The 15,893-nt window shown below is 36.9% G+C and overlaps 1 long non-coding RNA gene across 2 annotated transcripts in view; it reads right to left on the bottom strand.

Annotated features, from left to right (window-relative positions):
* Positions 1 to 2,825: 2,825 nt before the first annotated feature.
* The window catches only part of LOC139674958 (uncharacterized), a 60,716-nt gene continuing 47,648 nt past the window's right edge, over positions 2,826 to 15,893 (bottom strand). For both annotated transcript variants that reach the window (XR_011698389.1, XR_011698390.1), the window contains exons 5-6: positions 10,279 to 10,341; positions 2,826 to 3,314 (exon numbers count right to left, since the gene is read on the bottom strand). This is a non-coding gene — a long non-coding RNA (uncharacterized lncRNA). The remainder of the gene's footprint in view (positions 3,315 to 10,278; positions 10,342 to 15,893) is intronic.

A 15,893-nucleotide genomic window follows, 5' to 3' on the forward strand; every position in this document is an offset into this window, starting at 1 on the left:
TCTGTCTAGTTAAGCAACTTCTATTAAAGAAAAACAGTATTCTCAAATATACCTAGTACAATTCACATCTGGCTATTTAGAGGACAAGCTTAATTAAGCAACTATTTCATGCATGTTGCAAAACACAGTACTCTCTTGGGAGCCGGACAGGGATAAGAATGACCGCAGTGCTCAAAGCCTTGTCTAACCTGGCCTTGAACACTTCCATGGATGGAGCATCCACAACTTTTCTGGGCAACCTCTCAATCCTGTCCAGGTCCCCCTGGACGACATTCCTTCCCTCCTGTGTGTTGACCACACCACACAGCTTGGTGTCATCAGGAAACTTGGTGAAGATGCCCTCAGTCCCACTATCCCTGTCACTGACAAAGATGTCAAACAGCCCTGGTCCCACTGCCAACCCCTAAGGTACACTCCTTGCCACTGGTCTTCACTTGGACATCAAGCTGTTGACCACAACTCTTTGAGTGTGACCATACACTCAGTTCCTTATCCACCGACTGGTCCGTCCACCAAATCCACACCTTCGCAGTTTAGAGACAAGGATGTTGAGTGGGACAGTTTCAAATGCTTGTTGACAGGTAGATGATGTCCATCTCTCTTCCCTCATACATCACTGCTATAACCCTGCCACAGAAGACACCAAATTAGTCAGGCATGACTTGTCCTTAGTGAAGCGTCCTTATTTTCCATGTGCCTTTCACATGTTTTCTCGGATATGGGAATATACATTAACCTCTTCACCCTGTCCCTGAAACACTTTTTCCTTTATGCAAGTTATGCATTTGAATTGAATTGTGTCACACAGATATATGCTTATTTAAAGAGCTGAAAATTCCTACACTGTAGTAAATAATCTGTTCATTCCTTTTCAGACAAATCCTATTAGTTCACTTCAAAATACCTTCATCTTCTTAAACTGCAGTAATGCCACTCTGTTCTGAAGGCCAGTATGAACTGATACCATTTTTGGGAGGCCGAGATTTTCAACTGGCAGGAAATGAATGAAATCAAGGGGAAAAAAGTTGATTTTGTGCCAGTGCTTGGGATATCTGTTCTGCCAATTGACTGTCATCCACTACTAGCAGATGTGCTATAAAAGCAGATGAATTTCATTGTTAGCAAGTTGCTTGGCGGCCAAAGCCAATTACAGAATGGAGAATTGAGCCATTATAATACTAGAATTTGCATATGGAAATTACATGTATTTACACAGAGAGATAAGTATTTTCGAACTGCTTAAAGGAAGGATTGATTAAACTCCTTTTATGTTACTATGCATTAGTGTAGCTTCTTATTTCATAGACAGTACAGAATTTTTTTTACTCTTACACTTTAGTCTGATACTTTATTTTTTGCTGATCATATTTCTTACTATTTAGAACAGTTTTCCAAGATAGTATACACTTTGATGCCTCACAATTAAAATGTATAATGATTGCCAGGAAGAGAAAAACATTTTTTACAGAACATGAGTTAAAAAAGCAGATTGAAATGGGTTGTTAAATCTAGTGAGGAGAGACTGAAGGGAGAATTAATAAATATTTTCAAGTATATAATAGTTTGATAGTTCAAGGAAAGTAATACACTCTATTTCTTACCATTTTCTTAGTGAATAAGGTAATGTGCTTAAAAGATTACATGCTATGGAAAGCTTTCCAACAGATAAAGATCGAGGTGCACAGAATAGATTGCCTAGGGTGATTGTTGCATCTTTCCTGTTGGAAGTTGTTAAAACAATGTATAATACAAACCTCTCTTAAGAGTGTTTTGAGCAGGACTGGTCCTGTTTGGGATCAGAATTACTTCTGAGTCTCTCCGTTCTTTATTTCTACAAATCCTTTTACTAGTCCCAATAGTTTCAAAACAAATTCATACTACAAACTGCTCTAAAGCCTCTGATAACAAAAATTGCCAGGTGCTATTTTCATGGTATCTGCAGAACAAGTCTTGTGCTCTGCTTTATTTCTGTTACATTAGATACCTTCCATGTCTTGTCCTTGTTTTTTTTCACTAAAGAAGGACAGAAATGTATGCACCTGGTTTTTAGAGTGGTAAAGAAAATCCTGCTTCTGTTTTGAATTCTGATCCCTTGTCCAAAAGACTTAGTAGTGATAAGACACTGGTATGAATGCTGTGATCAGGTCCTGGCTTTCACTTTTCTCCTGATTGCAGTCAGAGAAGTAAAGGAAACTAAAAACCAGATTTTGAAATTTCTGTTGTGCTTTCATAATTGGAGGGAACTGAGAAGATGGAGAGACTGAGATTGTGTTAATGTCATCACATTGAAACATCTACCTTTAAAATAATTTCTAATTCATACAGTGGTATCTTAAAATGTTTTGCTGTAAACCTTGAAATAAATGTTTCAGAACTAATTTAGATATTACATTTATGCATATATGCATGCCTGTACCCAGACACATCCTTCATTCTAAGTGAATCTTATTATGGGTAATATTGAAAACAACTAAATGTAGGTTTACTAAGTCAGACATTGAAAACATTCACACAGATGCAGTATCTAGAAATATCCCTGCTTTCTATCAATACAAATCTATCTATATAAATTTAATTTGCTTCATATTTACAAATACATAGAGATAACTCTTTTGTATTCCTTCCTTCCCAAACTATGGTATGTGAAATATACTTTATTTCTATGATATAACCATTTGCATCATTACATTTTTATAGTGTAACATGGGTTAAATTTTGCGATCTTTTTACCCCAGAAGTCTCACTGGCATTCACAGGAGATTGACCTGGAGGGAAAAATCCAGCAAAAAAGACACAAACCCCACCCTTTAAATTTTTTATTTGTATGGTATCAGAACAACACAAACACGCAAACTCCCCCCCAACTAGATACTTAATCTCTCTTCAAAGTTCTGCTCTGTTCTTTTCTCGAATGTTGAATAAATATTTCCTTTCAGTAATATATGTATATCCAAGCTGAAAAACAGAAGGGCTGCTTTGGCTGTTTTGTAGCATTCCTGTCATGCAAGACATTCATGTGTCTGATTTAACCAGGCAGGTGAGGCAAAGCCAGTGCTGCTGAAGTGCACTCTTTTTTTACAAGCAAGTCTAAGATACTCTAAACTCGCTTACTGAGTCTGATTATCTCACTTTGCATGCAGTGACAAATCATCTTCTGCAGCTTCAATAAATGCAGTTTTCTCCATTCTGTATGTTCAGAAAGCTGCAGCAGTGGTCATTCTTCCAGCCTGTGGCTTTGACCATGGTCCTCCTCCACTGACTCTCCATAACTTCAGATTTCTGCTGGCTGTTCTCATGTCCAGGGTCCCAGACTCCTGTAAAATTATAGTCTTTCATTGAAGACTCTGACTGGCTGCATTCTGGTCTACATCGCATAATTGATAAATTTTCTAGGAAGCACATTTGTACACTCTTATGCCAAAGAGGTAAAGTTTATTATCTATTTTCAAGTAATAAGCCTATTTATTCAGTATTTGCTCAATGTTTTCACTATTTGTTCAATAAATGAGGACTTCACTACAAATTGATAAAAGAATAAAAAATTAAAAGGAAAATATTTATTAGATGGTCTCTGCCTGTAGGCAGGTTCTTGTGACATATTTCTAACCAGAACTAATTTTTAACAAAGGTTTCTATTTGTTAATAACTCTAAAACTCGCTGCGGAACGGTAAAAGAGGCAAGGACTAAACATGAACAAAAAAGGCCTTTATTTTCACAGGAAAAATTTTGGATGCTTTTCAGTTTTTACTTGAAACCTTCTATGTTCGTAAGGGTTCTTTTTTTTCCCCATGTAAATAATGAAAACTCAGTTTTCCAAGGATAAGAGATGTATTTTAATAAAAAAAAATCCAACAACCAATTAATGAGAGTAGTCTGCCACTGAAGAACAGTTTTGATAGCACATATTTGACCAGCCTGGACAAAAGGACCCTGCTTTTCTAGGGAAACCATTTCCATTTCCAGTACATATTGCTACTCCTTTCCACTTTGCCCAGTGGTGTGGACAAACCCCATAGATTTCCACTCGTGCCTGGGAGCGCGGCTGTCCCAGTCCCTGAGGGGCAGAGCCCCTGGGACTTTTTGAGTATCTTGAACATTTTGAACATTGCAGCATTTCACTGAAATGGCTGCTATTGGGGGTTTCATTGCTAAGAAAGACAAATTGTAATTTTGCTCCCTATTGTAGCAGTAAAATAATATGTTCCACAAGAGACTCTAGAAAGAGATATTTCACTAAGCAGAGCACTGTAAGATTATTTCATCCAGGATAAAATCATTCTTTTATATTTTGAGAGACCTATGTTTATCTCTTGAAGAATATGACTCATCTCTCCCCTGCTATCTTTGCAAAGTACCCCCTCCTATGGAAAAATATAATTTCACAACTGCTCACTGACCTAGCCAGACACATCACGGGTTCAAAGTGAATTGCAGGCACATCTTCCAGTCTGTTCTAGCTGTTCTGTGCTGTTTTGCAGGAAAGGTGCTGGGAAGATGAGCCAACACTGTTACTCCTGGATGTTGTAGGTAGACTTGTATGTGTTCATGCCATCAATTGGATACAAAGTGGAAGCAAATGAAAAGTAGGGAAAATGGGTGGACATAGCAAACTAAAGCAAACAGATTATTCACTTAAAACTACTGCAGTCAGTAGTTTATTTTCTGCTTCCTGCTTCACTCATGTTGATTTTTAGGGTGTAAATGAGAATAATATTTGGTCCAGTTTGAGAAGGTTTCATTTAGCTTGTTTTCAGGCTTCTCTGTGTGTGGAAACAAATGAGAGTGTGAATTTCTGCCGCTACTTTTTATTTTGGAAAACAAAATCCAAAGAATTCTTGGAAACTAGTTCCATGTATTCCATTATCAGATTGCCAGTAATGGCTTCTTCCAGGAAAAGGTTGGTAAAAGAATGAGGTGAAAATCTTACAAATAAGGTAATTCTAATTCCTACTTTTGTTGCTAACTGACAAAGCAGAAATCTTATTTAAAGAAGTTAAAAATCTATTCTCCTAGTACAGGACAAACTTTCAAAGTAAGAGATGAGTGGACTTAATGGATGGGAAGGCCTGGTAGATGCCTGGGAAAGGAAAGGTTTTCAAGAGCATTAGAATGCTTGGAAGCTGAATTTGTTGACCAAAATTTTGAAAATGGTTCTCACAGTGACCTATACCTTAGGGACTTAAATCAAGTTATCCCACTTTTTGTGAGAAAGCAAAACCGATGTTATTAAGCAAGCTGTAAGTTGCACAATAGATGTGCTTATATATATATATATAAAATTATTTTCTAGGAGTTGTTGGAAAAACAATAATTTGTGGTTCTTTTTTTTATTGGTAAGTCATGCATAATACACAGAAAAAGAGGGCAGTTTGTCTAAAATCAATACACCTCAAACCAGAGAAACTTGTTACAGCATACTGCTTAGGGCACAGAGGATTTTAGAATCAACTATTTGTGTTAATAACTAAAAGTAATTTCAAATGTCTACAATTTAACATAGATTTAGCCAAGCTTTTGTGGCTAACAGTGTGGGTATTCAAAGGACATAGAACAAAAGCTTGCACACCCAATTATTTAAGAACTTTGCTTTGAATAGAATTTTCCAAACACATTAGCAAAATACATCATTTTATAACTAATTTCTGACTATGTCACAAAGTTTCATAGTGAAAAGAAAATGAGGACTAAAAAAGCACAAAACACAAATCAATGAGTCAAAATCTGATCTTGTGCTGGCAAATATCCAGTGTTCTAACTGCTTCTAGCATAATTGAGACTAGAAACTGTCTCAGTGCAATAATCTGGTCCAGGAGAGGAGAAATATAATTCTAACTCATTCCATGGCCATGTGATAACTCTGTTGAGCTCTGCAAGAAGGATGCTAAGCACTATACAATGCACAGCCATACAAAAATATTTAGTAATGCTGATATTTGATGAGGGAGATTGAATTCAATTGAATATCTTTACATCTGAATAAGAGGCAACAGGCACAATCTCCTTTCCAAACAGCCCATGGATGCTGAATAATGCTGATGGGATGTAAGGATACTGAGCATGAAAGAAATATTTCTGCATTCTTTTTATGGAACATGAAGAGTAACAAAGTTAGTAATTTAATTTTGTATTATCTAAAGTCAATGGGTTAATCCTCTTGAGGCACACATTGGCACTGAAAAATACACTGGGCCTGTCTGAGTTGAGTGGTAGAAGGACTGGGACTTATTAGCATGTAAATAGATTTATCTGAGCACTAAAGTGGATATGCTAAGCAAATAGCTGTGCCAAAGAAATTGATTTTACCAAGTGGACTCAGAAGTCAAAGAATCACCTGATGAAGATGATGACAGTCAGCTTTCAAAAACAATTAGAGATTATGGAAGGGTCACCCATCATTTTAGGGAAATGGTGGGCCATCAGTAACTTATATAAGACAGAAGAATAGCAATAATTTTAGGTGGCAAAAGAGACCCTAATTAGGAGAACAAGGCACATGCAAGAAGGGAGAGCTCAAACTAAATGCTCAAGAGTGGCAACAAATTGGGAATGTGGAAATTTAGAACATATTTTTAGTTATTTCCCAGAAGTCTGCAGACTGGCTGCATCAGCTAAATTTTCTGGCATCTGTACAAGTATTGCTGCTATCATGTTCTTGAGGAAGAAAACTGAGAGAAGAGCCTGTAAAGAGACAGAGATCTGGAAAACCTGTGCTTGCTGATATCCTGAGGAAAGGAGAGCATGTACATCCTGTGAGCATGGGTTACAGTGGTTCCCTTTCTACAAAGTAGCAGACAGAGGTGCAGGAAGCATGGCAGGCTGAGTCCCCTGAGACCACTGGAAGCACACACAGCTTTGTACCGTGCCAAGGGCCAGCTGTGTCAGCCCAGGGTGCCACTGGCAGGTGTTTCACCACGGCAAAGGACAAAGGCACTGGGAAATTTGCAGTTCAGTGCCTTCCCATCGTAGAAAAGCCATCTAGAAATCTAGTATCATGCAGTTTAAAGCAAGAACATACTAAATTAGAGAAGTCTTTCTTTCCAAAGGCCTGTTTTTCCCCTCTAAGAAATATACACCCAATACCTAAGAACATAAATAGCATGGACCTATGAACATAAATAGCATAAGCAACAAGGTAAATAAAGTAAAGCTGAGAGCTTCAGGGCCAGGCTTACAGTAGAAATAAAGGGAAGGAAGCATGACCAATGAAGAAAGATGCAGTTATTCCAGAAGTGGAAAACTGCCAAGCTGAGATTTGCCACAACAGGCACTGGAAGCCTTCAAATGAAAAGGCCTGGAAAGCATTGCAATTACTCTGTCTTGGTTCATCTCACACACTGCACATTTTAGAAAGCTAAATGCCTATCACGTGTTTCTTGAATAGCATCCCACGTCACAGATCTCCAAAACTGTTACTACCAGGGAAGTTCAGAATCAGGCTCATATGTTTGCTAAACCATCAACTCTGTCTGATTAAAAAAAAAAAAAAAAGAAATCTCTCCTCCCCCCCAGAAAACGACATTCATAACATCAAATGGGTTCATTTTAGTTCATAAAAATACTGCATAAGGTCTTAAAAAATAAAGTCCTTGGAAGTAAGCCTAATTTCTGTTTTGTGAAGGTCAACATTTGAAGAACTAAATTTTTAAGTACATTTGGGGCATTTAGTAGTATTAATCTTTCTCCTTGGTGATTTTTATATTTAATTTTAAAAAGCATACTGACAGCAAAAATGTGATGGGTAAGAACTCATCCATTAATGTTAGAAGTGTCAGGGTACTTAGCCAAAACAATTCCATGGATTACAAAGTATATGGTAGATTTTAATACTCAATACTCCTACAAAAAGAGCTCCCAGGAAATTGCTCAGAAGATATTCTTTTACTTTTTCACTTTTCATCTAGTACTCAAATATATTTTATAGTTAGACACTTAGACTAGGAAAGCTTCATTCTTACAAAATTATCTGGTTTTGGAAGATGTTGTTTTATCAATAGAGGACTATCTGAATGCTTCTGTAGGGAATGAGAAGAAGGATTAACACATTTTGATAATTCGTAACCTGCAAAACTCTTCTTGAATGATGAATATATTATCTACTCTAGTGCTGATTAACAGAAGACTTCAAAAATATTTCTCACTGAGCACTCATGAGGATGAAGCAGTTTAGGAGGTGAGTGTAATGATGGGGTAGGGTGACTGCCATGTGAGGTCTTTTTGTTTGCCTAGAAATCACTCAAATAGAGGACTAGCTTTGAGTACATTTTTAAACAGGTCATAGACATTCTGCAGATTGACACCATTTCAGACAGTCCCTTGCTAAGTAAACACATAAATATCTGAACTGAATTTTTGTGCTGTATCATTTGCTTACTGAGGCCTTAGGAAAAGTTGAAGGACCGAGATATTTCAGTATTAGTCACCTACCATTATTAAATCTTTCTGATATTCTTTCTGGATTTGGCTATTCTGAATAAAGGTGACTTTGCTCATATTTCTCTTTACCAAATCATGAATACTCCAAAAATATTAATTGTCACATACAGTTATCTGGACCATCAACATATATTTGACCTACTAATTATGTTGCTGAAAGATTCATAAAATGAGAAGAAAATCCCATTTTTGATTACTGTTTGTATGCAATAACCTACGAGCTAATTTCTACATAAGCTTTATTTTCATAGCCCAATGGAAAAAGAAGAACTGATGGAATTTGTGGTAGGAAGGCTAAGCAGGCATTTATTTTGTTACAGATGTCACAGAGGTGTTTTTAGGTTATTTCCAGTTTAAAGACTGCAGTAATTGATTTAAAGTACTGCTATACTTACAACTGAAAGCTATTTGACTATGATCTGCCTCAAAGAAAAATGCCATGCTTGGGCTTTCCAATTACAGAAAGATTTAATTATACTTGCAAGGTTTAGGCATTTTTAGAAACAGAAAACATTTCCAGCTATGTTCTTGGATTCCTGACTGTGCTGCAGCTGTTTAGACAGCTCTGCTATTGCATACCCAGAAGCCAATGGTTGAACATGTCTGTGTCATCAGTACTGGTGGGGGACAAACTTTCTAAATAGGTCAGCCTTGCTTTGATCCCATAGTCCTCCAATAATTGTGACATATGGAGCATCTCCATTCTGCTCTAGGGATACTAAAGCATCTGTCTTGCATAGCTGCTTTGAGAAGGCTTTGTGGACACTGCTAAGAAAACTTTCAGGACCCCTTCTGGGGCAGCACTGTGATTCAGGGACATGGCTGGACATAACCACCAAATGTAAAATCTCTTAGGTGTGTGGCTGAATTATTGGTTGCTGATCTCAGCAGCATTCTGAAGCAGTGGGATAGGTGCATGCTTGGCTGTATCTGCTGCATACTGCTAGGTGAGAAGCATAAGCAGGTAATGGTATATCTTTTAAGCAAAGAAAACAACATTATTTTTAGATTAGTAGTCATCAGTCCTGCTATACATAATCACTTAAGAACTGCCAAGAACAGAGAACAATCTTTTTTCCCAACTTGTATTATTCATTGCCTATTTTGTGAAGAGGTTGATACATGAAAATAAAGCTTGATTATTTAAATGCACTGATAACCACCTTTTCCCTTTGTAGCATGACATAAATTATGGCTAGGAGATGTGTTGATTCTTGCAGGAATCAAAAGTTTCTGTAAGAAGTAGAAAATAGTCGCATTAAGATTTCTCAGTCCCTGAGGCACACACCGTACCGGCACTTGCGTCACGTCACACCCAAGCACTGCTGACATGCTGCTTTTAAATGTCAACATGGTTCTGAAAGCAATCTAGGTTAATTGCTGAGAATAAGCAAAACCTTCTTTAGTCTTGTGGTTTGCAGTTCTAGAAACAAAATCAGAGAAGTTTTCTGTTGTAACTGATTGAGCAGAATAGAGATTGATGTGGTTTTGTGGTTTCCTTAGCTATACCAGGAACTAACCAAAATACCCACTGGTCTTCTTGCCATGTCATTCTCTTCATTAGTTTTCTTGAGTCATTACTCCACATTACAATATGAAAAGGGAACCAGTAAGACACTCTAAGTTGTTTTTTTTTTGTTTGTTTGTTTCTATTTTCATTGTATTTAATTTCTCTTTTACAGTAGACTTCAAGTTTGCACTGTATGGATGGTTCAAATGTCATTATTGAGTCATAATCCAACATGCATCATAGAACTATAAGATGTTAAATATTAATCTCAGTGCACAGTTTAACAAGATAAAAGTATTAGTTCTCAAACACTTATCTCTTACCCTTATCCTACCTTGGTTTGAATTTAATGGTGGCTATGTCTCTTTATGGCTCCTTCCTTATGCAAGTAAGATACCTGAAATAGAAGAAAGAGAACTAAATTAAATTTTGCTCCTGCAAATCATTTTGGTAGGACATGTATTTACAGTTGCATGTATTAAAATAAACAAGTAAATTGTAGGTGAATTGAAAATTATTTAATGTTCCAAGTACTCTTGGTTAATGAGACAGTAGTCATGGAAAGCATCCACAAGGCCTTGCCCTGCTTTATTCTTCCACAGGCATTTGCTCCTAGTGACTGGATAACAGGCTAACATGAACTGTTGATCTGAACTAATACGGCTTCTGGAGAGGTGAAAGAGGAACTTAGTATTAAGTTGAAAGAAACAAAAGACTCAGGAAGGGGCATCTGAACTAAGTGCAACTCAAACATAACTCCTGACATGAGAAGCAAAATCTGAGATACTTCAGAAACACAAATATGTGAATCGGTCCATTCCTAAAAGAACCTGAGAGAAGGATTTTAGATAGGAGGTAAAAAAAGGCACCAAAGACACCATATCTATGAAGAGCCTGGATTAGACATAATAAAATCTTCTAAGATTATGAATTTAGTGTAGGGTGATACTGCCACTTTCCTTAAGTCAGAATTTAACTTAGATACATATAAAATTTCTTACTGTGTCAAGTTACTCTGGGATAAAGAACTATAGGTACTATAGGACAAAGCTCTTGCTATGCCACTCACAGGCATTTGTGAGGGCTAGAGGAGCATCTCCTGCCAATGTGAACCATCTTGTTTTTAAAGTTAATGTTTAATAGTTTCTAATATTACCAGGTATTCCTTTCCAGATACCAGTAGGATGATCTCATTTTGGTTCAATTTAAATTCTGTAACAGAAATGTACCCTCCTATCCCAGTACTCTCTCCTAAATTATCAGGGTTAGTGTCAGACCATTCTTATGGCCCACACAGTCCTGCCTATTGCTTTGATTTTTCACCCTCTCTTGGTCCTCTCTGCTGCCAAAAGGAGGTGGCAGAAAGGTGTTGTTGCTTACAAATATGGCTTCCACCAGGAACACAACAGGACTGAAGTGCCTTTATTAGGAGATTAAGAAGGCTGCAGCCCATCAGCACTGCTCCTGCACTGAAGGATTGGTCCTGTGGCTGTGGAGAGGCCTTTTCCTGGCCAAAATAGAACCTGCCATTCCTTCCCTAAAATAGTAGCTTCTTTGAATGATGAAGGTTTGGTGAATTGGTACCACATCTATGATTAATACACACTTTCATGAAAGAAACCCCTCCCCTTAATACTCCAGTCAGTGCATAGTGCTTGAAGAGCAGATGATTTGCACTTCACCAGCCTGGACTATAACATTTCTGCAGCTAAAATTCTCTTCATTACTGTACAAAAATTGTTTTTCTTCCTCATGCTGAATTCCTGGTACTGAAACATCATCTCCCTTTAACCTGAGTTAATTTATATTTAAAGTTTTGTTTTGGCTTTTCAGCCTTCTAAAATATTCATTAAAAGGTTTATCTAGTTCTCCAGATTATGTTAGTAAACTAGGACAGTTTATTTGTATTTGTTTGCATAAAATCTTTAGTAAACAAGCAACAAATTAAATTTGATTCATAAATGAACAGTGTCTTTTATGAAGGTAATATGAGTTCATACCTCTGTTGCAGAGCAAAATTTTACTAACTCAAACAGCAAACATTTTCCACTCACCTTTTTTACATATATACATATTTAAAACTAAACCCTTTGCAACTTAATCAGGTTAATAAACTTTGATTTATAAAATTAAGTGACTGCAATTTCAGTTTTTAACCCTTTCTTGTGCCTTCCTCCACCCTGAAAATCTACAAAATCTTGTTTTTTCATGTTTCCTATTTAATTTCTTAAAAACTTGTTTCAGCTCCACGTCTGTTTTCACCGCCTTTCTGTAGTGCCTCAGTTCTTCTAATTGTGTGTTTCCATCCCAGGTGCACCTCCATGTGCTGAGCCTGGCTCAGACATGTTGGTTATTTGGCTGTGCAGGTGTACCTGCTTGGAGTACCCCTGTTCCAAGTCAACAAGCTCTGTAGAAAGGTCAAATGAACCAGTCCAAAAGGAAAATCTATTTTGGAAGCAGGTATTACAGAAGTATATCAGGACTGTAAAGCTGAATTATTCAAGTGCTGCTTTTGAGTTACTGTGTGAACATTTTGCAATCTGACTCCTGTTCCTTCAAGTGATAAAGCACCCTGTAGCACTGTAGGTCCTTGAACAAATTTAATTTTAATTCCAGTTGTGAATGTTTTGGTCAACGGTGTTGAACATGTTTCAAACTGGCCACTATTAAACAAAACAACTGTAACTAAAATTTCCATTTCAACATGACCAGAAATTTGAAAAAGAAAGGTACTGTCAACTCTGGAAATTCAGGGCATGTGAAAAACAGGTAATGTTCTATCTTTTTTTTTTTTTTTTTTTTAGTCCTTTATTAAAGACAAAAAAAATCCTTTGTTTCAAGCTAAACAAAAAAAGTTATATACATACAGATCCCTCTTCATTGTTGCTTTCTCTAGTTATTTTTTCCCATTGTAAGACAAGTAGAAAATGAGCAGAAGCACTGTTTAGTCAGGGGGATAGCATAACCAAATCAGAAGTATAATTTATTGCTTTGCTTTGCATTAGTCTAATGCCTGGTAGACATGGATTGAAGCATAGAATCCTCTTCATCTTCCACATAGGGGTCAGACATGCCAATACACGTTAAGAGAGTTGTGGAGTACATACTGCATAAGGGTAAATAGCAAATAAAAAAGTGGGTAGACTTGCTTGTTGGGTATGTGTGAGGTATAGCATAAACACCCCAATGCTCACATCAGACATGCTTTAACTCTCCTTATTTGCATTTGTTTTCAACTAGATCACTCCGTGCAGATGTGGCTGAAAACATTAGAGTTAATAAAACCTGAACAGTATTATTCAAATACCCTCTCTATATACAAACACCTGAGAAGGTATCTAAGCATATAATGCACAGCTGTTTCCTAGAATTATTCCTGTAGCCTAATTTATTTGCAGAAGTTCAAATGGTAAAATGGTAAAATGGTAAAATAGTTACAGAATTATGGAATCATTCCTCCACTCCCTCTGCCCCTTTCTGGGTCTGTTAAACCCTTGGCTTTCGTTTGAACAATTGTGTGGCAACGATTGCCTACAATGAGAACATGCGAAAGGGTTTGGGCTTGTCCCACTCTGAATGAAACCAAACACAAGAACTTCAGACATGGTGCTGAGGGGGAAAGGCACTTCTTCAATCCATCCTGCACCGAGCCAGGCCTGTTGCTGCCCTTCATCTGCCAGTCAAAGGGGTCACTGTGGCTCACTTGGAAGGGCCCTTGAGTGTGCATCAGTATAGCCATAGCCCAGAGTAGTTTGTATTTAGGTACGTACATTTAGAGATGATGATGACTGTAAAATGTAGGTGTTCTAGCCCATGGACTTGTGTAGCACAATTTATATAACAGAAAGTCTTTATTTGCTCAGGTCATTGTCCATTTATATTTTCTATCTTGATGGATTTTTGTCTTAAATATTGTTAACACTACACTCACTTTGGCCACTAATCACCACAGGAATATATTTTATACAGAACAGAAAATGCACCTTTCCCTAACCTTTCCTCTTTAGTACAAGGTCTATCCCTCATTTAGCTTTGTTTTGAATATATGTGATGTCACTGTTTAAGAGTGGACACTTTCCACAATAGTGGTGTGCAATAAAAAGAGGTAGTCGCTAATCCTAGTGATTTAGAACTCTTTTGAGGTAAGTCTTGATTGCAGGTTGATTGAAGTTTACTTGAAAAAGTAGTTTCATCTGACTTTGGATAATGTCATAAAGCTTTAATATACACAAACAAGTCTGGCAGGACAGAATCAGATAGTCCTAAGTTCCCCACATATGCTGAAGTCTGTTGACACTTTCTTCTTGTTGCTCAAGAAAGTAGGATAACTGCAAGGATTTCTTTCCCTCATAACTAGAAGCAACAAATGAAATACTGGATGGTAAATGATCTCCCTTTGACCTTTGTCTGTAACCATATATCTAACTTTGATGGGTGTTTTATCACTACATTGCAATAATTGAATAATGAGATATAGTGATGGGTGAATAATGCCCAGCCACCAATTACTGTCCTACTCTTATGACCTTTGTAGGAGTTAAAAGATTAACTCAACACTTGCGTCATGGCGGAAAAAAGAGATAAGTATTCTCATTAAATAAACAAGGGAGGAAAATATTCAGTGCTTTACCCTGGAAGCTACATGCTATGGAAATTGTTGTCAATGCAGTTTTCAATTTCAGTGTTTTATATATAATTTTTTTTACATAAAATCGATCTGTATGACTGAAGTATTTTGATTTTGTATATTTGTTTCTCCTGAATTCTTTAACAAGTTTTGTTTCTTGTTTCCATGGGTTATACAAATCTAGGTGATGAAATAAGTTTTGACAGAATAGAAAAATTGTTAAATTAACAGTTCTAGCTAATATATATCTTCAGAGTGTAAAATAAATACTGTCATTACATTTATGTCTAACTCAAATGCTAACACCTTATACTACAGAAAGGCCACACAAATACAGAAGTACTTTCAGTTTGGCAAGTGGGGCATGCCATGGGTTTCCTTCACCCTGAAGCTCTGCTATCCACAGAAACACTCAGCCAGGATTGCTCTATCCCCAGTAAGGAAAGACCTTAAACTACAGGACTTGGCTGGAACAGTCCAGGTTTCAATCCAGAGATTCATCTCAGCTTCCTCATTCTGTGGTCCTCTGTGATAATGTGGAAGTTGGCAACTACCAAATTGTTGCTGGGATTTGAACAATTTTTTTCCCTTTTTTTTTTTGAATCTTGTGATAGGTAAATAACAGCTTCTAAAATTTAAGCTCAAAAATGGAGACCTGGCATTGCAGAATAAGGACATAACATCGACACCTTATTTACATCCATGCATGGAAGGGTAGAATAGATGGGTCTGAAGAGGCCTGGGCAAGGAAAGGCAATAAAATGAACCAATCAATGTATGCTTCATTATGAAAGAAGTATCTGTTTAAAAAACCAAAACACTTCAACCCTTCTTCATCAGGTTTTATCAGATTACCATAATGTTTTTGGATAAAGCTACAAACATCTGTCATAATATAATAAGCATAGATTTTAATAAAAGTTTTTGATTTAAGGCATCTTGATTAATAAAATAAAATAACAAAAGGACAAAGAATTACAACAGTTCCAATGATAATTTTTAGCATGTCATTATAAGCAGAGCATAAAAGTTCTGGAAAAAGATTAATGAATGGAAGGGCTTTCCCCTCTTACCTCTTCTACCTCCTGCTCTGAGCACAGCAGCAGCAATATGACTGCTTTTGGTCATATCAGGCTTTTGTAAATTCTCAGAACTTCTCAAATACCTTTTCTCCATTCACTTTGAAGTAGGGCAAGCAAAAGACCCAGAGACCTACTTTACTGGAGGTTGTACAGACAAGAAATACTTAAGTACTTTTCAAGTAAAAAATTACAGTAGTAATTTAAAAGCTGAAAAACAGCACCAAAACTTTAATGAAGTTC

The sequence above is a fragment of the Pithys albifrons genome, chromosome 8, assembly GCF_047495875.1.
Source record: "Pithys albifrons albifrons isolate INPA30051 chromosome 8, PitAlb_v1, whole genome shotgun sequence".
Taxonomy (NCBI): Eukaryota; Metazoa; Chordata; class Aves; order Passeriformes; family Thamnophilidae; genus Pithys; species Pithys albifrons.